The sequence below is a fragment of the Periplaneta americana genome, chromosome 16 (assembly GCF_040183065.1).
Source record: "Periplaneta americana isolate PAMFEO1 chromosome 16, P.americana_PAMFEO1_priV1, whole genome shotgun sequence".
Classification (NCBI taxonomy): domain Eukaryota; kingdom Metazoa; phylum Arthropoda; class Insecta; order Blattodea; family Blattidae; genus Periplaneta; species Periplaneta americana.
In genome coordinates, this window is record NC_091132.1 from 20,518,347 (window position 1) to 20,544,237 (window position 25,891).

Sequence of the window (25,891 nt, forward strand, 5' to 3'; positions counted from 1 at the left end):
AATAAATAAATAAATAAATAAATAAATACATCTTTATGAAATACGGAAGAAAACATTATCAAACGAGAGACTGAAGAAAATGTTGGTAAAATACGGGAGACCTGGCAACCCTAGCTCAATCATTCTAAATCTGGCAACGCCGTTTCCCTCCTCTTCAAGTTACTTTCCGCTATCCCCTCCCTCTTGCAAGTCAACATGAAGCGTTTCCGAGTAGTCCCACTCATCTCTTCACAGTTCGACCGCTACTACGGCCATTTTGTGTGGTTGCTATGGTGACAAAAGGACGCTTTTTTCTCAGATCGAAGAGGAATTTAGTTGTTGTACGAGTATATTCATTGGTGAATGATAAAACTGGAGTCGCCATCGATGCAGAATGTGTGAAAGTGCGTCAAGTCAACATTAATCGGGTGCGTGATAGTTTAAAAACATTCCGTGTGTTGAGTTTCTTCTGTTTTAACGGTGTTACGAGTGATACGTACTCACAAACTCTCTGTAAATTAGATAAGGACAAAAACTACACATATGCGTGAAGAAAGTAATAAAAAAACTGGTGTGAGTTAAGTGAATTTATAATACCGATACTATCTACTCTAGTTACAGGATAATAATTAGAAACCATCAGAATGTTTATGGGCGAGTGTAGTGAAACGTAGAATTCCTATTGTGAAGTATATAGGCCTATGCCAGGTGTAAGAGAAAGCGGGAAGTGATTTATTTTATGACATTACACTTTTTGTGTGAAAATAATGAATCCAGAAAACGATATTGTATGTAATTTAATAGAGACTCCCTTTCATCGGTGGGCCGATAAAGATAAAAAAGACCTCCTGCTTTTCAACCGACCCACACCAACTTTATCCATATCTGTAAGAAAGGAAGTTAAATCTTCTGGGAAGATGTACAAATTACACTTCAAAACGTCATGGTATGTCGAGTATCCGTGGTTGTGTGGAAGTAATGCTTTACAAAGACTTTACTGCTGGCCTTGTCTACTTTTCGCTGAAAAAATTAATGTCTGGAACAATGTGGGTTTCGGAGATTTTTGCAACATAACGCGTGGTCTTAACAAGCATAGCGATTCAGGTAGACATTTGAAATGTGCTTTGCAGCTTAAAAAAATGGAGAAAAATTTGAACTCAACAAATGAACCCGTGGAAGAATCGTATAAGCTTCATTTAAAGAACTTTAACGAAAGTGTTCGGCTGAACAGATTGTTCATGGAAATCGTAATTAAAGCTGTTTTATATTTATGTAAACAAGAACTACCCTTCTGTAGCCACGTTGAAAACATTTCGTTAACAAATACTGGCAATTTTGGAGAATTGTTGAATACATCATTAACGGTAAGTTCTACTGAAATTAGAAGTCAGTATGAACGCATTAAGAATGTTTTCTATAACGAATCACAGAAAGTACAAACTGAATTAATGGAAACAATTTCCGGATATATTACACTGAATATTTTCAACGAAATTCAAGACTGTCAATTCTTTTCTGTTGAGGTCCATGACGTCACGGATATAACACGTAATTCTCAGTGTTCTGTAGTAGCAAGATACCTGACATCTGGCGGTAATTTAGTGGAAAGGTTTTTAGGATTTTACGATCGTTCCGATAGGACTGCGGATGCGTTATTTCAGCTTCTAAACGCCATCCTAGACCCGCTGCATTACAAGAGCAAACTAATAAGTCAATGTTATGATGGCGCTAGCGTGTTGCCTGACCAGTTAGACGATCTTCAAAAGAGGATGAAAGATGTGGCTTCTCATGCCATTTTCGTTCCCTGTTTATGTCACAGCTTGAATGTAATGTTGCAGCAAAGCCTCAATGAGATTTCTAGCTGTCGAATATTTTTTGCTATAATAAGCGAAATTCCAGCTTGTCTCCATCGCTCAAGTAAAAGCAATTCTGTTATTGCGAAGCGAATACACGAGGCAACAATCACAACACCTCTGCCAAATACTAGAATTCTTGACGTAATCGTAGACAGTTGGGACGATCTAAAGATTCTTTTACAAGAAATAATACACGATCCAAGTTCGGACGCAATGTCGATTCATCAATGTAGAAACGTCTTGAACGATATGAATGATTTTGAATTTACGTTTTTGTTACTTGTCTTCCAAAATGTTTTCAAGGTGACTGACGTTTTATCTGACGTATTGCGAGAGAAATGTTTGGATAACGATTACTGCCTATCCGAAATCCAAAGAGTTCGCAATTTAGTAATCAGCAAAAGACAGGAAGAAGTTTATACGCACACTTTTTGCAAAGCAAGCCAGATGAGTCCCATTATAGAAGCAGAACAATTAGGCAACTCCACGGTTGACAAACCATTCACGAAATACAGAACTTTGTTGTACGACATTATAGACACTATTGTAATGCAAATGGACGTACGATATCAAGATGTTCACAAACTTGAATTTCTGTGCCTGACAGATACTGCAAAATTCAGTGAATTCAGCAGGCAATTTCCGGCACCTACAATTGATAAATTAGTATCCTGCTACCCTGGAATATTCAAGAATTCTCAACGTTTGAAAAATGAACTTGAACTTTTATATCAGGATGAAAAATACCACGACATCGATGCTTTGAGCCTAGTAGAACTTTTACGTGGCCTTAACCTGCATAAGGACATATTTAAAGAAGTCTATAAGTTGTTTTCTCTAGTTCTTACTCTGTCTTCAACAAGTGTACCAGTGGAAAACGCTTCTTGCTTGACGGTGATAAGAAGTTACTTGAAGAATACAACTCCGCAACAGAGGTCTTCCCCATTGGCGAACATTGCGATACACAGAGAATTTCTGAGTGAGCTTGAGAGAACAAATCCCTTCTTCGAGGACATCATCGACAGATATGCTGCGCTACAGGATAGGAAAATCGACCTAACCTTCAAGACATGAGGTAAGACTACAAAGAGATGTTGACATGTTTTAGGGCTGATTTAAGGGGAGAACGTACTAAATTTGAAGGTTTTTCTCAAATTGATGCACAACCTTATTTTTTTGTATGTATAAATATCACTGCTGCAACAATTTAAACTCGAGATTAGTTTAAAAAAATAAGGGGGGGGGAGCAAATTTTGATAAATGATAGAATACAGTAATTCATTAAAATGGATGTACAGTAGTTCGGCCATTTTTGAAGATAAACTCAAGATTTCTACGATATTTTACTCCTAAAAGCACGTTCTTTAAAATTTCTGCAGCACAAATTTTGATATTGGCTTTCAAATTTTTCAGATCAACAATTACATTTAAAGAATCAATTTTAGACGTAGCCTACTTTTATAGGAATGTGGAGGCATATTTTTCAAATGCAAGAAAATATATTTATCTTATATTGTAGAGAAAAGTTTCCTAAAAGCCTAAAGAGTGATGCATTTGGGGAGCTGCGATAGGTAGCGAAATCCGGTTGCGAATGCCAGCTGTAACGGCTGGGGGGATCATCGTGTTAACCACACGATACCTCCATTCTGGTTGGATGATCGTCCACCTCTGCTTCGGCATGTGAGCGTGAGGCCAGCAGCCGGCTGGTCGGTTTAGGCCCTCCACGGGCAGTAGCGCCACGGATTATTATTATTATTATTATTATTATTATTATTATTATTATTATTATTATTATTATTTAAAAGCCTAAAGAGTATGTGTACCAAATATCATGCATGTAGCGTTAATATTTCCGAAGATTTATAACTTTTTGCATGGAATAAAGCAAAAAATTAAAGTTACGAGAAACTGCAAAGTTTAGTGTCATTAAAAAAACCCTGTGCACCAGAGCTTTAAAAATGGCGTCACAGCAGCTAAAAAGGCCATAAATGCATATTAAATTTTATGTAATGTATTTCACATATCGAAGATTAATTTACGGGATTTTTTAAAATTTATTACCATATTTAACTATGTTCTCCCCTTAAGGGAAGTGGGTAATGTAGATGACAAAAGATGGGGTTCTTTGGTTTCAAAAATTCAGCATCTTCTGAGCATAAAAAATACGCATCGGTTCATATTTTTACGAGTATTTAGATTCGAACACTGGCTTTTTAATAATATATTACTCGTCCCTAAGATGCCGGGGGAGGGGATACAGTGAAATCGCGAATAACAGAAACTTTTATATTCTTAAAAACATACTGTCTATATTCCGAAGGTTTGTCAGTGCAAGCCATAGTCAGCTGTCCTTCACCCCAAGGCAAGGTTTAATAAGGGTGAATGCTTTTAAGGAATGCAGTACAGTTAGGTAGGAACATCTGCTTTCCACACCCTCGCTTCAAGGATGTTCCGTTAAGTGAAAGTTATTCTTTGTTTATGTACCTTTTTGTTCCATCTACCCTCTATCCCAAGATTTGTGGAGCCAGTTACAGCTGAATGAAAACTAATTCTGTGCGTATTCATGGATGCTGCAACGCTGTAGATGTTAAACTGTTGTTAGTGCATAGTGTGTTAAATTATATTATGAAATGTGTGTTTTTACGATGCCAACAAAACGTAAATCTGTTATCGTAACTATAACTTGAATCTGTGAGAGAAAGGTAGAAAATGGCGCGATATTACGAAGGTATCTCAACTGTCTCGGATTGGATAAGATCAAAATCAAAACTTCTAGAGCAATGACGAGGCCCTCTTATCTCTCACATTACTTCATTGCGCCCCCCTGGTCTAAGATGTAGAGTACAACAGTGATCCTCAACTGGGGGGCCGCGGCTCTCTGGGGGACCAAAAGCAGTTAATAGAGAGCCGCAAACAAAATAGTAATTTATTTATTTATTATAATATTAATGTGCTTGTCAACAGCCATAGGCCAATGATAACCCAGCACAAGGGATACAATAATAATACAAAGTTTAAGATCTAAAATAAGTAAATGAAATTATGTTAGTCAATAAACGCATAAAAATAAAAAAAATAATAAAAATAAACCATTTTAAACAAAGAATTTTTCTCTAATCTATGATAATATTATTCTACGAGAATACTAGTGAAAATTATGTATAATTTCTGAAAGAATACATAGTGATAAGTAGGGACCGGATTTTTAGGTTTTTAAAAAGACCATTTTAGGTCTTTTATAAAATTATAATAATACAATTTAATAAACACTGTCTACTTTCACTTGTTCCAGAGAAAATGGGGACACATTTTAGGTCTTTGGAATAGGCGAAACAGGTTTTTGTTTGTTTGTTTGTTTTTTTTTTAGGTTTTATGTCTAACTTGTAAAAGCGGTCGCAAAAACAGCCCGATCGTTAAAAATGTATCCTTATAATTATTCTTAAAAAATAAATATATTATTTATTAAGGCAACATGGACCACAAAACTGACCTTTTCAAGAACCAAACTATTTATCAAACTCTGTAAGATTCGAAATTTTTGCTTTTTCCCCTTTAACATTATTTGTAGTTTGAATAAATTATTGTAACCATTCACATTTTATCTAATATAATGTGCCTTGATATAAATGTATAAATTTAAATTTTCAATGGATTAAAGGTACAGTATATACACAACTTTTGAATTAAATTTCTGCGATTCTAAAATTCTGCATGTCTCTTCCATCTGCATGTGGATAAACTTTAGTTAGTATCATGAAAATATTTATTCAGGTTTGATTAGTAAGTAAACATTTTAGTTTTTTCTTCATATTGTAAATATTACATTTTTGCAAAGGTATTCATTACCCTTTGGCTCCAAAATCTTTAATTACTGAGTAATATTTTTCAAACTTTTACTGAATCATTAGTGGAACAAAACTAAGAGAACACCCCGTGTTTAAAATAGCCCAAAAACATCTGAAGCTGTCAAATCGGGTGAACGGGAATGCTTTGGAATAGCACCAGAGAGGGAGATGATGCATACGGGGAGAGTTTTTGCAAAGTCTGCGAAAGTATTTGGATCTCGTATCTTAATTTGGGTGAATAAATGGAGCTTCAACTGCATAGGTCTATATTTAATAATATTTTATACTAGCCGTACCCGTGCGCTCCGCTGCACCCGTTAGAAATAAATATAAAGTAATTACATAATTAAAATAGGACATTTGATCCAGGGAAGATTCGTGTTTGATAGAAGAATAAATTGTTTAATATGTTACTTAATTTAAATTGCATCCAAATAATTAAAATGCGATCATTTTGGTCCAGAGACACTCATTTGGTGCAATGACAATTCCTTTAACATGTTTCTTAATTTCTATTACATGCAACCATAGTTTAATGAAGATTGACATCATTTAGATTTAATGTGTATATTTTATTTTACTTGTTATAGGTTTCCATTGAATTATGGTAATAACTTAATTTTAACCATTGTTTTGTACGTATTCAGTAAATGGCGCTTCGCCCACTATGGTTCTGAACCCTTCAAATAATTTAAATTATATTATATTATATTAGAAGTTACTGTAATAACATTATAGCATTATGTCAATCTAGAGAAACTACACTTTCCAATGGTGAAATAATAATTAATTATACAAATCGGTTAATTTAGCTTCCGATATTGCTTCATACAAACACAGAAACATTCTCTGTAGGCTATATTTTATAGCTTTCGATTGTTGCTGTCCAAGGCCCCTTATAGACGAAGTCATTTGTTTTTTAATTCATTACACGGCCTTAGATGGCAGTTATTTTAATTTTAAAACTCATTTATCTCATTAAATATCAGTCCTATCAAAATTTTTCAAGGAATGAAACTTATCGAAAATTATTTTTAAAGAAACTTTTGTTATGTAACATTTTTCACAAAAATCAATAATAAGCGAGATATTTCGATTTATTTAATTCAGGCCCCCTTATAACCCCCCTTTTAAATAATGTATTTTGAATGTCATATAGCCTAAAATCTAAGTTACAACGAAGTTCATCGAAATCCGTTCAGCCATTATCGCGTGAAAAGGTAACAAACATACAGACAGACATACAAACAAAAATGTCAAAAAAGCGATTTTCGGTTTCAGGGTGGTTAATTATATATGTTAGGACCAATTATTTTTGAAAAATCGAAAATTACCAGAAAAATTTCGGCTACAGATTTATTATTAGTATAGATTAATAGTTTGTGGTTAGTCTGATATGGGTAATTCGGCTATCTCCGTAACTGGCGTGTGAGAGCACTCCTGTCTATAGTCGAAGTTGCTGCTTTCCGGGCGGGAATAATCAGTTATTTAACATAGCAACTCTCTTTAACTCGTTGGAAGACACAGTATCCCCATCCCCTCGCTGATATACAGCATGAAACACTGTAATGTGTAATGCAATAAACATCTAAGTCCGAACTATACTTGCAAGCACATCGCGCACTTTCTCGTACCGTTAGCATTTTACAGCAATTAGCAGGGACGTACAAGCACCTCAGTGTTGTCAGTAAAGTCAACAACACGTCCATGTGTCCGCAAAGTTGTTCTCTCACGTTATTGACACAATCTGTCATGAGCTATTACGAATATGTAGACAGATCTGTTAGCTGCTCCCATGTGGCCCCCGTGGGAATTTCCTGGTTGGACTGCAATAATTGTCCTCTCGCCCCCACACAGAGCTGAAGCGGAAGTGCAGTTGTACGGGAGATGGAATTAATTCCACGTATCGAAATGCGAATGACGGCAGAAGTCGAAACATGAATTTGGATTGTGACACGAATGTACAAACTGGAATACATCAACGTAATTTTTTATTCGTGGATGGTTTTTACGTAAAGAATTTTCATATCACCTTGTCCGCCGCGATGGCTATGAGGTCGTACATACTGCCCATCCAGCCGATCCTCTCGTTCTTCGATTCCCGGCGTAGGTAGTAGAAGAAATTTATTTTCTGTCTGCGGATTATTATTATTATATTATTATTAAAATAAAATAAAATAAAAATAAAATCTAAAATAGAATATTGTTGATACAATTAATTTAGGTGCTGTTACCGCTCGGTACCCCTTTTTCAAGGGCAGCTATCCTTTTTGGATTCTTCTCTCTCTATTATTATTATTATTATTATTATTATTATTATTATTATTATTATTATTATTATTATTCCATGTATTGTGGGTCCCTATCACCACGGCATGGCAATTTATTATTGTATTCTTCACCTGACATAATTAGGAACATTAAATCCAGACGTTTGAAATGGGCAGGGCATGTAGCACGTATGGGTGAATCCAGAAATGCATATAGAGTGTTAGTTGGGAGGCCAGAGGGAAAAAGAGCTTTAGGGAGGCCGAGACGTAGATGGAAAGATAATATTAAAATGGATTTGAGGGAGGTGGGATATGATGATAGAGAATGGATTAATCTTGCTCTGGATAGGGACCAATGGCGGGCTTATGTAAGGGCGGCAATGAACCTCCGGGTTCCTTAAAAGCCAATAAGTAATTATTATTATTATTATTATTATTATTATTATTATTATCATCATAATCATCATCATTGGCAGCTAGCTGAAATGGTACAGCAAATGAACGGGTGAACGTGGTGATGTAAATTACCTCCGAGGCTAATAAGTACGTAATTTCCTCCCGCTTGCCTATGACGTCGGGTCTTCAAATCCACCACTGAGTGCATCTCGCACGGTACTACTCGTTCGTCCGTCGAAATGACGTCATTCCAGAGAAACTTAATTCTTTTCAACGTCAGCCATCCCGATCACTTTATTGAAGGTCGATTATGTATCACTTAGAAGCCTGGACAAAATGAATAAATCTGTTTTGCGCAAAGAGTTATTTTCTAGATCATATAGCTCATACCTATGTTAAAATCGGAAGCACTTTAAAGAGAACAACCGCCAGGATCGCCACCCGTCCGCCGTAAACGAACACAAGATGGCGGTACAGTCGCTAATGCAATTCAAATGGGAATTATGACGTGATTCCTTATGTAACAATTAGATGGCAGAATAGTAAACCTGACAAAAGTTGTTATTGTCAAAGCCTATAAGGCCGAGGTATCTGGGTATATATGATCTAGGGTTATTTTCACAAAATAAAATACTTGCACTTCGACAAGAACAGATTACTCTACTTTAGTTTGTAAGGTCTGTTTATTTTAAATTCCTGCCTCTTTAAAGTCAGAAAGTGTTAAACGCATTTTAAGTTTTATGACGAAGTTTTTCTAACTGAAGTTGACCGATACGTTATAAACCACATTTTAACCATACCAGTAATTTGTGCAAATTATGCACGTCAGCCCATTACTGACAGTCTGCAAATGAGAAGGAAAATGTAGGTTACAGTGGCGTATTTACAAACGGGAATCAATAAGATTAGGCATGAAAATGAACACAGTGGCGAGGAGTTTTGTGCTCGTGTCGTGACAAGTTTACACGAGCGACTTGAACAATGCGTTGCAAGTGATGGAAATCAGCTAAAAGGTGTGGTTTAAAAAAAATTAAATGTTACGTTTTATTTAACGACGCTCGCAACTGCCGACATTATATCAGCGACGCCGGATGTGCCGGAATTTTGTCCCGCAGGAGTTATTTTACATGCCAGTAAATCTACTGACATGAGCCTGTCGAATTTAAGCACACTTAAATGTCATCGACCTGGCCCGGGATCGAACCCGCAACCTCTGGCATAGAAAGCCAGCGCTATACCAACTCCGCCAACCAGGCCGACGTTTTTAAAAACTAACTTCAATTGCGTAAATAAACAATGCAAAGTATAAATACGCTATTATTATTGCTTAAATACATATTTTATTCACTTCATCAAGTTGTTATTTTGAAAACACTTCGCTGATAATACCCCACCTTATAAAATATAATACATAGCCTAGTATGGCATTTAAGCACACTTAAATGCCATCGACCTGGCCCGGGATCGAACCCTCAACCTTGGGCATAGAAGGCCAGCGCTATACCAACTTGCCAACCAGGTCGACGCCTAGTATGTTAAACAACTTATCTGGAATGGGTTTTAGTTTTAGAGTTACAAACAATTATCAAATGGTATAACTATTAGATGCTTAAATCCTTAATGTCTTATGGTTACAGATGTTTAAAGCAGATTCCGTCCTTGTCATGGCAATAGGGATATCCTGAACTAGCACCAACAGATAGCGCACGTGTATTACGAGGGATGCGCTTTGCGTGTGCATTTGTTTTTCGGTATATAAACATTGAGGATATACGTAGTGTATTAGTATATTAAATACTCTTAAAAACAACTAAAAATGGCAAATTTTTGTTATGTTCCTAAAGCAGGGAAAGCTTTTTGTCTTCAATCAGGTCCCGAAATATTCTGAATATAGCCTATGCTTTAAACCTTAAAAAATATAAGTAATAAAATTGGGCCTCGAGAGTGCTAGCTATTAAATAAAGTAACTACATCAAGTAAAGAATTGTTGACTATAGTTTAATTTTGGAAGAGGAAAGTGAAAAATTAATAAAAACATATGCAACCTCGACAGCGAGCTATGTTAGCTTAGATTATATGCAGTAGTTGTAGGAGTCATTGTAGTTTACGCCTGCAGTAAACTCTCGATAAACTGGGATGTTTATTATCCAGGACCATCCGTAGTGAAATCCATTTCGTGAGTTATGTTTTTAATGTACTGTACCCTAATTATTAAAATCATGTTTTTTAAGTTCAAATTTTCAAAGTCATCCCACACAGTATTCAAAACTGCATGTCCTTAACCTACAAAACACACTACTAACCATGATACTATTGCGATCATATTATATCATCCTATTAAAAATTGCATTTGATCTTTCTGCAACTACAGAAAAAATACAAGGAATTCAATCTCGATAGTCTCTTCCCTATAAAAAAACGCATCGGTGGCTGCATATCCTGTTTTCAGCGTACGATTCTTAAATACTAATTAAAGAGGGCAATATTCACTTTTGACATATTTCCTATTTTTTTATTCGTGTATATTGTTCTCAAAGTTCTCGTTTAGGTTCATGAACATTCAATTTACTCGTATTTATATTCTGCATCCTGCAGATTTCCCCACCCATCTCGGGGAATCGCTCAATATTACACAGGTTTACGTTATTATTTATTGTAAATTAAATTAAATTATGAAGTAAGAAAATATTGAATTATATTGAATTATACTAGTTATACAAAATAACTGTAAATATAATTTTGACACGCACAGAAAACCAACAAGTGGGAAAACGTAATCAACTGTAGCATATGACAAAACATAGCCCTACAATATGTTGCGCCGCATGGAACGCTCCTGCCATCTGACCGTAAAACTTCGCATAAGATATCCCTATGAAGTAAGCAATGTATCGCGATAGTCAATAGTCGTGGGATAGACTGTTTACAAGTGTTCCTATAGCTCAGGGTTTAAGCCACAGTCGCATTTGTAGCGTTTTACTACTCGACTTCTAAAAATGCAACAAACTTTGAATGTAAATGTGCAAAAATGCGACAACCACATTGGACTTAGAAACGAAGATGGTAATGGAGAAAATGAAATTCAGAGATGTGTTTGAAGTAATCTGCATTTAAATGAAATGATAATGGCATGGGCAATGTTCAAAAAGGTATTGAGCAATAAATGTTCAGGAATTGATTTCAAAGAGTTGGTGGAATTCATGTAAGTTAAGTGAACAATTTCTTCTAATTGATTTATATAATTCCATCGCATACTGTAAATTGTGAGCGAGGATTTAGTTGCATGAATCTTGTAAAAACTGGAATTAGAAACCGCCTTTCAGTAAAAGAGGTTAGCATTCTGCTAACAATAAATCTTGAAGGACCTACTACTGTTCTCGAACCAGGAGATAAACCGTGAAAGGAATGTGCTTACTATTGCGTCAACTATTGGAGCGAAGAAGATAGATAATATTAGAGTTATAACGTCAGTTTAAAAATCATGCGCTCTCCTGCATATGTTATTTCCTGTATGGATGGATTAAAAGACCAGGAGATTAACAGTGATCTAATTTTGTAACTAGAGTAGTATAAAAATGTGTATATCAGTGTTATAGTTTGTGCTTTGAGAGATAGCCAATAGAGATACGAGTACCCACGTGTGTGACCTTATGACATCTTATGACATCAACATTCATTCACAGCATCACCCCTCTTCGTTTCATTCCCTGGAGACTTTCTCGTGGTTGAAGTACAGTAGTAAAGAATTTCAATATTTAGAGTGCCCATAAAATAACGCATTTTAATGTGATGTAAATTCAGCAGTAATTGATTCTAAATATACCTACGTCTAATAATTTACTAACATAAGTATATCTAGAGTGTGATAAGATGGATTGAAAGTAATAAAACTCCAGGAAACAAATTACGTGCCTTTTTGTTTCTGCATACTTCATTACTTGTATATTTCTGCACAATTATTTATAATACTGCACAAGCATTTCGCAATTTGCACAAACATAATTTTTCATTTGTGCATTTTTGCGACAATGATTTATTTTCTAGCTTAAACCCTGCTTTAGTACTTCTAGGGAGGCGGGGAGAACTGTCCTCCACGTCCAATCCACCTGCGTGGATGTATCATATTCAACTACTGGTGTAACTAATCTGGTTTGAAATAGTATCGCGTATTCTTGTTCTGCAGTGCCTACCAAATCCGACTGTTAAGCCTACTTGAATACACCTAAAATACTAAAACAAATAATGATATGTTACACCATTGGACGGTGGAAACTAAACTGACGTACTCACCCTGTATATAGGCTAGGCCTACACATAAATCATATATAAAACAATGCATTGTATTGTTTCAGATTGTTACTCCACGCTCTGAGAAGTCTCATCACATAAATGCCTGCACGAAGATGGTTATCTATTTGAGACATCGCAGTAAAACAGAAGAACAATGGCTGACTGGCTGGCTGATTGAGAAGTGTTCATTTTAAATTAATGCTAATTATAACACGCATGTGTGAAATTACAACTACTGTACTTGAACCTTTATACTGTAATGATCATGAAATACATTACCCGACATCCATATGACCTCGCTTCAATTAAGAAATTCGAAGGAAGAGTGACCTAACACACAGTACAAAAACCCAACACTGTCTTTACTCCTTACGGCAGTCATACTTCCATTACTGCAGCATATACGAGGGATAAAAAGGAAATTTTGCAAAAATATAATAATAATAATAATAATAATAATAATAATAATAATAATAATAATACTTACTTACTGGCTTTTAAGGAACCCGGAGGTTCATTGCCGCCCTCACATAAACCCGCCATCGGTCCCTATCCTGAGCAAGATTAATCCATTCTCTATCGTCATATCCCACCTCCCTCAAATCCATTTTAATATTATCCTCCCATCTGCGTCTCGGCCTCCCTAAAGGTCTTTTTCCCTCCGGTCTCCCAACTAACACTCTATATGCATTTCTGGATTCGCCCATACGTACTACATGCCCTGCCCATCTCAAACGTCTGGATTTAATGTTACTAATTATGTCAGGTGAAGAATACAATGCGTGCAGTTCTGTGTTGTGTAACTTTCTCCATTCTCCTGTAACTTCATCCCTCTTAGCCCCAAATATTTTCATAAGCATCTTATTCTCAAACACCCTTAACCTATGTTCCTCTCTCAAAGTGAGAGTCCAAGTTTCACAACCATAAAGAACAACCGGTAATATAACTGTTTTATAAATTCTAACTTTCAGATTTTTTGACAGCAGACTGGATGATAAAAGCTTCTCAACCGAATAATAACAGGCATTTCCCATATTTATTCTGTGTTTAATTTCCTCCCGAGTACCATTTATATTTGTTACTGTTGCTCCAAGATATTTGAACTTCTCCACCTCTTCAAAAGATAAATTTCCAATTTTTATATTTCCATTTCGTACAATATTCTCGTCACGAGACATAATCATATACTTCGTCTTTTCGGAATTTACTTCCAAACCTATCTCTTTACTTGCTTCTAGTAAAATTCCCGTGTTTTCCTTAATCGTTAATAATAATAATAATAATAATAATAATAATAATAATAATAATAATAATAATAATAATAGATTTTAATGAAATCACACTTCTATGCATTCTTGGTACCGAAGAGGTATTTATCGGTATTTCTCCCTGTGTGTGGGCAGCGATTTCTTTTGAACTACGGGACGATTTCATTCGTTATGGGCCAGTTTATTCAGGAACGACGCTCATCAATTAGATCAACCGTGTGACATGAAAGTCATATGCCATATGGGAGAAACAATATTATTGAAAAGACAGCTGTAGAACCATGACAAAGACAACAAGGACCACTATAAGGTCTACGATAAGGCCGTTTAACACTACAGCGAGAGCTATGAACTATGTAATGTGTGGACACGGCTTGCTATACAGTGGAGCCACCTCTGTATAGATAATTAAAACATAAGTTTTATTACGTCATACCCTATATCATAGAGTCATACGAAAGGCAGTTTGATCGAAGACTTTGTATATAATATACATGGTTTTTGGGTTTGATATGCGCTGATAGAAATAAAGTTACATAATTTCAACATCTGACTTTCTATTAATTGGTCAATTTCATTCACGTAATATAAACTTTATAGGCTACAATTAGGTTAGGTTACCAGTGGGAGCGGGAAATACGTAGCTATCTATGTTTTCAAAAAATCGCTAGCCGACCAATGTCAGCTATGCCTTATTTCGAGTGTTACTCCGTGTTAAAGGAAAGCATTTCCATAGCTCGACAAACATATTACATATTTCTCACTGAAGTGTGTAACGGGCCTTAGGATCACATACGACAAAGACAACAAGGACGATAAGATTCACAACAATGGCCACATAAAGCATCACGAGAAGGACAAAGACAAGGATCATGATAAAAATCACGACGACCATGATAAGAACCATGACAATCACAACAAGGACCACGATAAGGGATACGTTCTGTTAAATTTTAATGCAGGAAGTATAAAGACAAAATGAAAAGTATTAAAATTTTATTTCAAATCGCAAACATCTCTACAATCCCAACCATGCTCACAATAACAATCACACGAATAGCATAAAAGTTTCACGTAATTATAAGGATTCGATGAATCCCCTGTCCTACTGATGTAGATACGTCTTTAAAATCACTATTCTCTAGGAAATGTTGGGCGAACAAGAAAGAAGGGTACCTACAGAACTTCATTCAATATCTCAAAAAGCCTATACAGGGCAGGGCAGGGCACTGATTCGCCTGGTCTGCAGGACAGCCTGGAATTTCTAGTAGTACACTAATTTCTGCCTAAGGCCAGTGAAAAACTGGAAACCAGGGGTCTATCTCTCCTTGGTGTTAGTTGGAGATGCAGGTGAGAAGCTGAAATAAGCATAGAGAAATTCTCTAAAAAAAAAAAAAAAAACATCACAGTGTGCCAGAAAAATAGTGGTCTAAGCTATGTGCAGGAAGTGGTATCTGTGTTGAAGGTGCAGATGAACTCTACACTAAGTACTGGGGATCTTTTAAGTTTGCCCCAGTTACAGCCTGTGATGATGAAGTTCATTTTCAGAATAGTCTTGTAGTTAAATGAAAAAAGGCGCGCGCTCCTTCACGAAAAAAAATCCTAACAGTTTAATTTAAACTACGTCAAAAGCAGTTGCATGAACACAAGTGAAATTATTTGAGATTTGTTATCAGAATTTTTTGAAAGTAAACGTAAGTTAGAAGTTACCCGAATCTCTCATTAAAATTATAGGCTAACTAATGCGTTTGACCTATCGTAGTTGATTTTACGAAACCTCCTACGTGACAGTACAGAGCATAATTTTTTCAGGACAAAAAAAATCAAATATCAATAGACCTACATAAGAATATCACACAATTAGGTAGAAAACATTGGTGAATATGATGGACATCAATGACATCATCGAGGATAAGTGTAGTCCTATTGATATTTAATTAATTTTTTCTTCCTCCTGAAAAAGTATGCTCTGTACTGTCACATAGGAGGCTTCATAAAATCAACGACATTATTGAGTTTATTTTTTAATGTTTAGTGAATATCTATAATTTAATGTGTAACACTTTTATTAAGCCGCCAATGCTTATCTACTACAATAATCATTTACATGAGTAAGATTTTTACATGAACGTTTTCGATACTATTTTTTGTATCATCTTCAGATACATTATAATTATAAATTAGCTATTAAGTTTGTAAATGATTGGAAACCTAGCCATTGGTGTGTGTCTTCTGAGAGCTTCCTTTTCGTGATTGGGTGTGTGAGACATTTATGGATGTCGCTTGTACTTGTGTGTCTACTAGTAATTAGTGCTAATAGTAATACTAAGCTTACTTAATGTCAATCAATTTCTAAAATGCAATATAAAACTTATAATATAACAACAATATAAAAATATAAAAACTTTTATAAAAGAACACTTGTTTGGTCGCTTTTGTTGTTCTGTCATTTGAGTTCTATAGTGTCTTGTCGTTAAATAGGGCGATTATAACTGTCTTTCTATGTTTTTATATAAAACTTGAATGATGACGTTAAGAACTTCATAATACTAAAAACGCTGAATCGTGTAAGAAGCAATTTGTAGAGCACTTGTTTAAATCACTTAGTTTGTTACGAAGTAGACTGGGGTAACTTACTAATTATTAGTTTCACTTTTTAATGTTTAGTGCATATTTATAAGGTTGTCTGTCAGTGCATAGTTACTGCGTATTTTGACAGTTTTAGTGCATATAAATCCTGTCTATATATTATCTATCAAAATCTGTAATACTCTATGTTTTAGCTCACAATTCTTTCTCTTAATACTTTATACAATGAGAAAGTAAATATTATTAGAAAATACAAATACCATTCTTATAAGGTAAGTACTGTAGATTCATATTGACAGTTTTAAAGAAAAGGAAACCTTCACTACTTTAATATAAGCTATGTAAAGTCTATATAAGTATACCACGGAGTTATCGAACAGACACACCTGACCTGTACACATCAATAAATGAGTACGGCACGGCTATGGTTTGTCGCCGCCACTGTTTAACTTTCACACTAATAAAATATTAAGGAATGGAAACCACCAACGACTGAAGTAATACTAGCTTACGATAAAGTTATTAAAGCAATTTTATATGCAGATGAAAGTTTTGATTACAAAAAGCAGATGATGGCTTACAGAAAGCAATATACTGTACAAGCTATATACAGTATAGCTAATATCAAGAGGTACACTGAATTTATTGAAATTACACATTACATATACGCACATCGTACATAACGTATTTATCCACTTTATGTAATGTGGACTTTACAATGTTGTACACACATTCATTACGTAGCTAGTTAGGTAATGATCATCAAGTAACGTTTGTCATCTGTTTCCAGTAGGAATATGTGAATGTCTTCTTTTGAAAAGATACTTGATTTCTTAACCAGTTAGCCTTCATCTTTTCGTTTCAAAAACGCGTACAACTGCATTTCGTTGTTGTTCCTGCAATAACTCCTATGTGCAAAATATAAAATTGTTCAGCAGGAAGAGAAACACATTTATTCATCCTTTGGCAGTAGTACATAGGAGACTGTCAATTCTTAAATTTTTGAAAGAAAGAGATATAATTACATACAGGAAATTTTATTATTTGCTGTATCACTATTTAAGTTATTTAATAGAGAAAAAATATGTAAATCGATAAATATGTCACATAGGAGTTATTGCAGGAACAACGACGATTTACTTATGTCGACCTCCTTTTTCAAAAATAGGTTCCCTTCAGACGAAGCTACTTAGCAGCGCTGCGAACGTGCGTTTGAAGCCCTGCCTATTTTTGGCAAATTTACTCATACGGAGAAAGAATAGACGTAAAAACAGAAGAAGAGTCTGGGTCCATCCATTGGTTTTGGAAAGACTGAATAGAAGACTATTAACCCTTAAATTCACAAAGCATTCTATAGGATACAACAGGTTAATATATGCTACAATTTTAATAGAGTAAAAAAAATTGGTAGGAAAATTAATAGATCCAGGATGCAGACGTTTGAGATGGGTAGGGCATGTAGCACGTATGGGGAAATCCAGAAATGCATATAGAGTGTTAATTGGGAGGCCGGAGGGAAAAAGATCTTTAGGGAGGCCGAGACGTAGATGCGAAGATAATATTAAAATGGATTTGAGGGAGGTGGGATATGGCGATAGAGAATGGATTGATCTTGCTCAGGATAGGGACCAATGGCGGGCTTATGTGAGGGCGGCAATGAACCTCCGGGTTCCTTAAAAGCCAGTAAGTAAGGAAAGTTATTATTTATTGTGCTTCCTCAAATCAGAGGCTGCCGTTAGACAAAGCATACAAAACAATATAAATGATGAAAGATAACAGAATAAGAAAAAAAAAAGTAAACAAGTACACAAACAAACAATGGCAATTTACAGAATAAAAAAGTTACAAGTAAAGAAGAATGAAAGCTAATAAGAGAAAGAAAAAGGATAATGTTGCGTTAGTTTTTTCAGTTCACCAAAATTATACAATATTATAATATTGTACAACATATAAAATATGGACATTGCGATAGTTGTTTTCTTTGCAGTCCGACAAGGTTTAATAAACTAGTGTGAGAAATGAAGTTTTGCCAATTTAAGGGTTAATGTACTTTAATGATTTACATTAGGACGATAAAAAGTTTTTTCTTCGTATTTTCGCATGTCTAAGAAGTCATTTCAAAGTACAGGGAACTGTTAACAATACTCCAACTCCTGATGAAAAAAAAATCATTCATTTCGTCAGTGGTCTATTTATAAACTAACCGTGCATACACACACAAACAGAACTACATTTGTATAATTATATTACGTAAAAACTGACTGTTTACCTTAGTCAATTATGTTTTTAAGATTGTGTTTAGTCAAATGTCTGAACTTCACAAGTGATACCACCAAGAAGGCACCAGTTATGAGGCAACTAGGCCAGGAGATAATGGGCTAGGTTAGCCAGTTCCTTTCCCCCTCCATTGCATACATCGCCGACTAGCTACATATTACACTAATCAGACTTCACATGTATACAAACAATATTATTCTTCCTCTGACACATATCGTCAAGAGAGATGTAGTCTACTGCCTGATAATATCAGCCAGAACCTCAATCAGAGGATTTATTAGGATTGTATAATAATAATTCCACTACATGAAATTTTTGAACGAGGTTACAAAATTTGTAAATAATGGGTTATAAATGTTTATCAAATATTTTTTGCAATTATTCAACTTTACACCCATTTTTATGCTTTTCAGGAGGGGTGATTGATCTTTTGGAGGTTTTGGAAATTTGGGCTAGGAAATTCGGAAAATATCCCACTGCGGTACTAGGAGAAATAAACAAACATTGTTAAAATGAGTTCAAACGAGGATTCAGATACTGAAAATTCTGAAATCGAATGTTCAGTACCAACGAAATCCCGCGTAAGACACGAAGGCCGTTCTTGAAGGTGCAAGTCCTGAAAAGCCGACACCTCAGTGTTGTTGAGGCATGAAATCGCCTGATAAAAGTCCACAATACAACAGTAAGTGAGAATACAGTGAGGAGGAGGCTACATGAGACAGACCTAGCCTCAAGAAGACCTGCCACAAGCCAGAGCTTACTCCAGAACACCGAAGGGTCCATCTATGTTTTGTGCAGAGACATAACACTGGACTGAGGAGCAATTGCTTTTCAGTGACTAATCCCCATTTCAGTTTGATTGATAGGCTTTCCCCTCTACTCACACTCTTTACCATCAGTGAAGGGGAAGATGCTACTGTCTATCTTACTAACGTTCGACTAATTGACTTTGAACATAGTGAAAAATTCTTATTATTGAAAAAAAAAAATCTATAGGCCTACTAAGCGTTTGTATTTCATTTTATTGCTGTTTATATCAACTGGCACGTTAAAAAGCTACTGGCAGCAGAAGATAAATGTTTTCTTCACCGCTAGTTGCTACTCTAAAACACGCACAATGGGATAATCTGCACTGTGTCACTCCCCCTGACTTCATAATACAAACTAACTTTCCCTAATTTAATTAATTATTAGTTGAAAATATTTTAAGAACTACACTAAAATATACTGAAACATATAACTGTCAAACAACTGTGTCACTGTACTTTATATCCATTTATATACTTTATGTAATATTTTATTTTCTTGTGTTTACAACTTGGGGGGATGCAGGTATAAGAGGTAACAGCTACCGGTCTGTTAGTGACGGACTCAGGGCAAGTAGAAGGGGAAAGAAATGCCTTCGCATCCTCTCAACTTGGCTTGTATGAAATGTCGTTTTAGTCTAGATTCTGTGGAGAGAGTGTGGAGAAGGCCCGGAAAGCGCTTTGAGCCTTGTACCTTCTCCGAAAGTACGCCTTTTTAAGTTTTTAATGTTTTTTTTTTTTCAAATGTATGATCTATAAATTATCTGTTTTCGTTTATCCGAAAACACGCCTACATTGTTTTTTTTTATTTTTTATTTTCAATAAGATTGTGGTAATATTAAATTTATATAAGCATTCTTAAAGCTCTAAATATAAATGGAAATAATTTTAAAATGATATAATAGAAGCAAATCCAGTTTTTTTTTTTTCCACATTTAGATGTATAGGTGACATCTTTCAGTTGTTACCCTTAACAACACGCTAATCCCTTATTCATCTGTCGTAAAAAATCTTGGCTTCTTTTTTGATAATAATCTAAGTTGGAATGTTCAAGTTAAAGAAACGATAAAAAAAATCTGTTCCTCCTTTCACTCTTTGAGTCGCTTGAGAAACTTCTTGCCCCAGCAACTAAAACTTACCCTAGTACAAACCCTAGTAATGCCGCACTTCGATTATTGTGACGTTTTGTTAAGTGATCTAAGTTCTGAACTGTCAGTCAAGTTACAGCGAGCTCAGAATATGTGCGTCAGATACGTGTGCAACATCCGACGATATGATCATATATCACCGTCCTTCGCAAGTCTCTCGTGGCTCCGACTTAAAGAACGCAGAACTTTACACTCTTTGTCTTTACTCTTTCGAATTCTGCACACCTCAACATCAAATTACCTTTCGTCTCGTTTCTCTTATCTATATTCTAACCACGACGTAAATACCAGATCACTTATCTGTGGCACGCTTAATATACCTCTTCATAGAACATCTTGTTATTCCTCATCTTTTACAATATCCACCTCGCGTCATTGGAATTTCTTGTCACAAAGTATTAGGGGCTGCAAGACAACAAACACCTTTAAGAACAGCTTAAAAGATAACCTTATTAGCATTTCACTCCAATCATACTGATTTAAAATATTACTGACTACACTGTTGCTTTTTTCTTTAGACATCATCCTGATTGTGCTGCATTTTCAAAATTGTCTCATAATAATCTCTTTCTATTATCTAATATCATTTGAAATATATTAACATTCTATGTATTTTAGTTTAATTCTGCTACACAGTTTATTTCAGTGTTTAATTAATAGTTCATAGTATTTTGTTGTTTAATTCGTAAATAACTCTTGTATACATGTAACTCTCATCTAAATCAAATTGTTGAATTCTTTGTAAGTTCATGCATATGTATATACAGTTTCTGCTGGTTGAGTGGAAGAGAAGGCCTTACGGCCTTAACTCTGCCAGCTAAAATAAATCATTATTATTATTATTATTTTTGGAGAGCTTTTTCATGCATATATAAAGAGAAACTGGTCTCGATTTTTATCCGACTTAAATCTTAAGAGAAATATATATATTTTTTTAAATTAGGCCTACGTTTCGCATATATGCCAAAAACATTTGGTCCTATTTTCTAAATTGTCCAAGTCCGATAGATTGCCTACTTGGCACTCGTGAATCCAATGCTGAGAGGTATAAAAAAATAGGGTATACTGCCAGGTCTATCCGCACATACATCGCTTGATAAGCCCAAGTCCTTCCTATATCAGCATTGAAAATCCATATTAGATCTCTAAGACTTCACCCCCAGTCTATTGCAGAAAGATGGAAATTTGTCACGTCTGTAGTTCATTGCCGACACTTTGATCTTCCACCCAAGCGACTGTTTTCTTAACACTTGGTTTAGTAAAATTGTTCACGTCAAAATAAACACTTCATTGGCCTTAGTAAAAACTCATCTTTGAATAAAAATGCTACATATTTAATTATATATTACAATAATTTTCCTATAATTACATCTATGTACATACAGAGTGTCCCAGGAACACCATTCACATTATTCGAATAAGCAACCCAATTCACGGCTTCAGGGATGGGTGAACATGCTGGTTTTAACAACTTTTTAACACCTAAAATAAAATAAATCTTAAATGAATATAAGTTTCAACACCTCTGATCATCATCATCATCACCATTGGCATTACGGACCTTGTAGTTTAGCTTTAGCCTCCCTCAGAACATCCGACCAATCACTCCTGTCTAATGTTCGAATTCTCCATTTTCTAATTCCAACTTTTGTTAGGTCAGCCTGAACGTCATCCAGCCATCTCAATTTAGGTCGTCCGACTTTCCTTCTTCCTACTGGCAATGCATTTAGTAGAGCTTTGAGCGTGCGATTGTTCTCCATCCTGGCTACGTGTCCCAGCCACTCTAACCTTCTGAGTTTTATGTCAACAACAATGTTGATATCTTTATATAATTCATATAACTCAGCATTTGTTTTGATTCGCCAAAACCCTTGCTCATAAATAGGCCCAAAGATTTTCCGTAATACTTTCCTTTCCCAGGCATTTAAGATCTTTATTGCCCTTTCAGGTAAAGTCCAGGTTTCACTTCCATATACTACTATTGGTTTAATAATAGTTATATATATTCTTATTTTAGCTTTTCTTGAGATACACCTGGACTTCATAGTTTTATTCAATGCCCAAAGACCTCGATTCCCAGCTGCAATTAGATTTATTTTAAATGTTATTTTAAGTGATCGTGCTTCATTTAATTTAGGATATTCCCTATTATTATTATTATTATTATTATTATTGTTAGTATTATTTATTGGTATTAATTATTGGTATTATTATTAACTGTATTTTTAATTAATAAGTTTATTATTGCCATTATTGAGTGTAATTAGTTACCACTGCCACCGGGTATATACCCATTTGCAGTGTGAATAAATACACATACAATCTTCTCTTTTATATCAGTCATAACACCATTATTGTCTTTCACCATGGAACCCAGATACTTAAAACAGGAAACTCTATCAAAATTAGTATCATTTAAATTAATCTTATTAGTATTGTCATTAGATGGGAGTATAAGGGTACAGTACATCAGTTATTCATAGATTTCAAAAAGGCGTATGACTCGGTTAAGAGGGAAGTATTATATGATATTCTTATTGAATTTGGTATTCCCAAGAAACTAGTTCGATTAATTAAAATGTGTCTCAGTGAAACATACAGCAGAGTCCGTATAGGTCAGTTTCTATCTGATGCTTTTCCAATTCACTGCGGGCTAAAGCAGGGAGATGCACTATCACCTTTACTTTTTAACTTCGCTCTAGAATATGCCATTAGGAAAGTTCAGGATAACACAGAGGGTTTGGAATTGAACGGGTTACATCAGCTTCTTGTCTATGCGGATGACGTGAATATGTTAGGAGAAAATACACAAACGATTAGGGAAAACACGGAAATTTTACTTGAAGCAAGTAGAGCGATCGGTTTGGAAGTAAATCCCGAAAAGACTAAGTATATGATTATGTCTCGTGACCAGAATATTGCACGAAATGGAAATATAAAAATTGGAGATTTATCCTTCGAAGAGGTGGAAAAATTCAAATATCTTGGAGCAACAGTAACAAATATAAATGACACTCGGGAGGAAATTAAACGCAGAATAAATATGGGAAGTGCGTGTTATTATTCGGTTGAGAAGTTCTTATCATCCAGTCTGCTGTCCAAAAATCTGAAGGTTAGAATTTATAAAACAGTTATATTACCGGTTCTTCTGTATGGTTGTGAAACTTGGACTCTCACTCTGAGAGAGGAACATAGGTTCAGGGTGTTTCAGAATAAGGTGCTTAGGAAAATATTTGGGGCTAAGCGGGATGAAGTTACAGGAGAATGGAGAAAGTTACACAACACAGAACTGCACGCATTGTATTCTTCACCTGACATAATTAGGAACATTAAATCCAGACGTTTGAGATGGGCAGGGCATGTAGCACGTATGGGCGAATCCAGAAATGCATATAGAGTGTTAGTTGGGAGACCGGAGGTAAAAAGACCTTTAGGGAGGCCGAGACGTAGATGGGAGGATAATATTAAAATGGATTTGAGGGAGGTGGGGTATGATAGAGACTGGATTAATCTTGCACAGGATAGGGATCACTGGCGGGCTTATGTGAGGGCGGCAATGAACCTTCGGGTTCCTTAAAAGCCATTTGTAAGTAAGTAAGTAAGTATTGTCATTAGTCAACACCTCTGATACTTCTTCAAAATTCATCCAATAAGACACGTGAGCTATGGGAGTATACTACAGTATAAATATTGAAGAAATAGATGGCGTTTCTGGGACATGCTATATATGCTTAGTATTTTAATGGTAGCACGCAAAATTTCGTGCAAAACGGCAGTAAAAACCTTGAACGAGGTTATATAACAGGAAATGAAAACCATGTAGCTTACAATAATTCGATTTCGAGATTTTGACAGGAAAACGCAGCTTTTTTCTGGGTGTAGGTTTGCCAAACACGACCGTAAGTCTGAGTAAGTAAGTGAAAATCGGTCTGATATATATGCTGTAGGAGTATTTGTTAGCTCTTATCGGGCGCATCCTGGACTGACTCGCGCCAGGTCAAGCGTTCAGCGACACGCAAACCGCGGTGCTTGGCCGAGGCAGGCGACTGTTGATAAGCGATGGGTTGTCGCGTGGAGCACGCTTCCTTCAGACCAGACCTTCGCGATAAGATACGAATAAGTTTCTCTTCCTTTTTATACTGGATCTTAAGGGGACCCAGACGTGAGCTTCCTACATTTTGAACATACACTTCTTATTTATTTTTTTCTCTGAAAATATATATACAGTAGAACGTGGTTATAGCGACCTCGTTTTGTGCGACACCTCGCCTATAACGTCAAATATTCTGTGGTCCCAACTAATTCCCCATAACACATATGCTTTTCTACCTTGCTTAATACGACAAACGTATATGCGTCTACCTCGCGTATAACGCCATTTTCAACCTCAGTTTGGAATACAATTTTCTAAGAACCAAACAGTCTTACTAATAAACCGTGTATAGTTTTTATACGAGACTTATGCAGAGTTGAGACAGAAAACGTTACTAATAAACCGTGAATAAGCTATGGACGTATAAACAGGCTGTAACTATACAATGGGAATTGCTTTGCAGTAGTTATATACACGAAACCCCTTGTTTAAGCGTTGTATATAGCGAAAAAATGGCCGCCCCTCTATCAGCTGTTCGTATCGACTGTCATTTTATGATGATGGTTACCTTGTAACCACAGAAGAACAAACAAAAGATCATAGAATTATTAGAATAACATTGCTGTAGCTTGTACTCTTTGACCAAAATGTAGTGTGGTAATCGATTAGAGCCAGTTGTACTATCGATATTTAACACGCCACACTAGAGCGCTCTACCGGATGCAATAGAGAACCTCAGATATTCTATTATCTTTCGTAACGAAGTAATGACGAAACTATGACGTAGCTGTGTAACAGTTATACTGTTATACACGACGTATGTAGTGATTATTAGTAAGGAATTTACACACGACTTATAAACGAGCTACTCATTGTATAAGTATAAGACAGTTAAACGTCTGCATATAGAGTTTTTATTAGTAAGACCGATTTGCTGAAATCTGGCAAATCCTTAACTGTTCCCTTCTATCACAGACCTCTGGAATGCAGGCAGATTCCTCATCACATTGTAACCTGCCCGAATTCATGTGGTATTAATGGTACCTACATGCGGTCAGTTTCGACAGCAAGTTT

General features: G+C 35.5%; 1 protein-coding gene and 1 long non-coding RNA gene across 7 annotated transcripts in view; one reads left to right on the forward strand and one right to left on the reverse strand.

Moving 5' to 3' along the window:
* The window catches only part of MICU1 (Mitochondrial calcium uptake 1), a 343,655-nt gene that overhangs the window by 26,367 nt on the left and 291,397 nt on the right, over positions 1–25,891 (reverse strand). The window lies entirely within an intron of this gene.
* On the forward strand, positions 67–12,925 carry LOC138716262 (uncharacterized). Its single transcript, XR_011336617.1, has 2 exons — positions 67–2,910; positions 12,699–12,925. It is a non-coding gene; the product is annotated as an uncharacterized lncRNA (long non-coding RNA).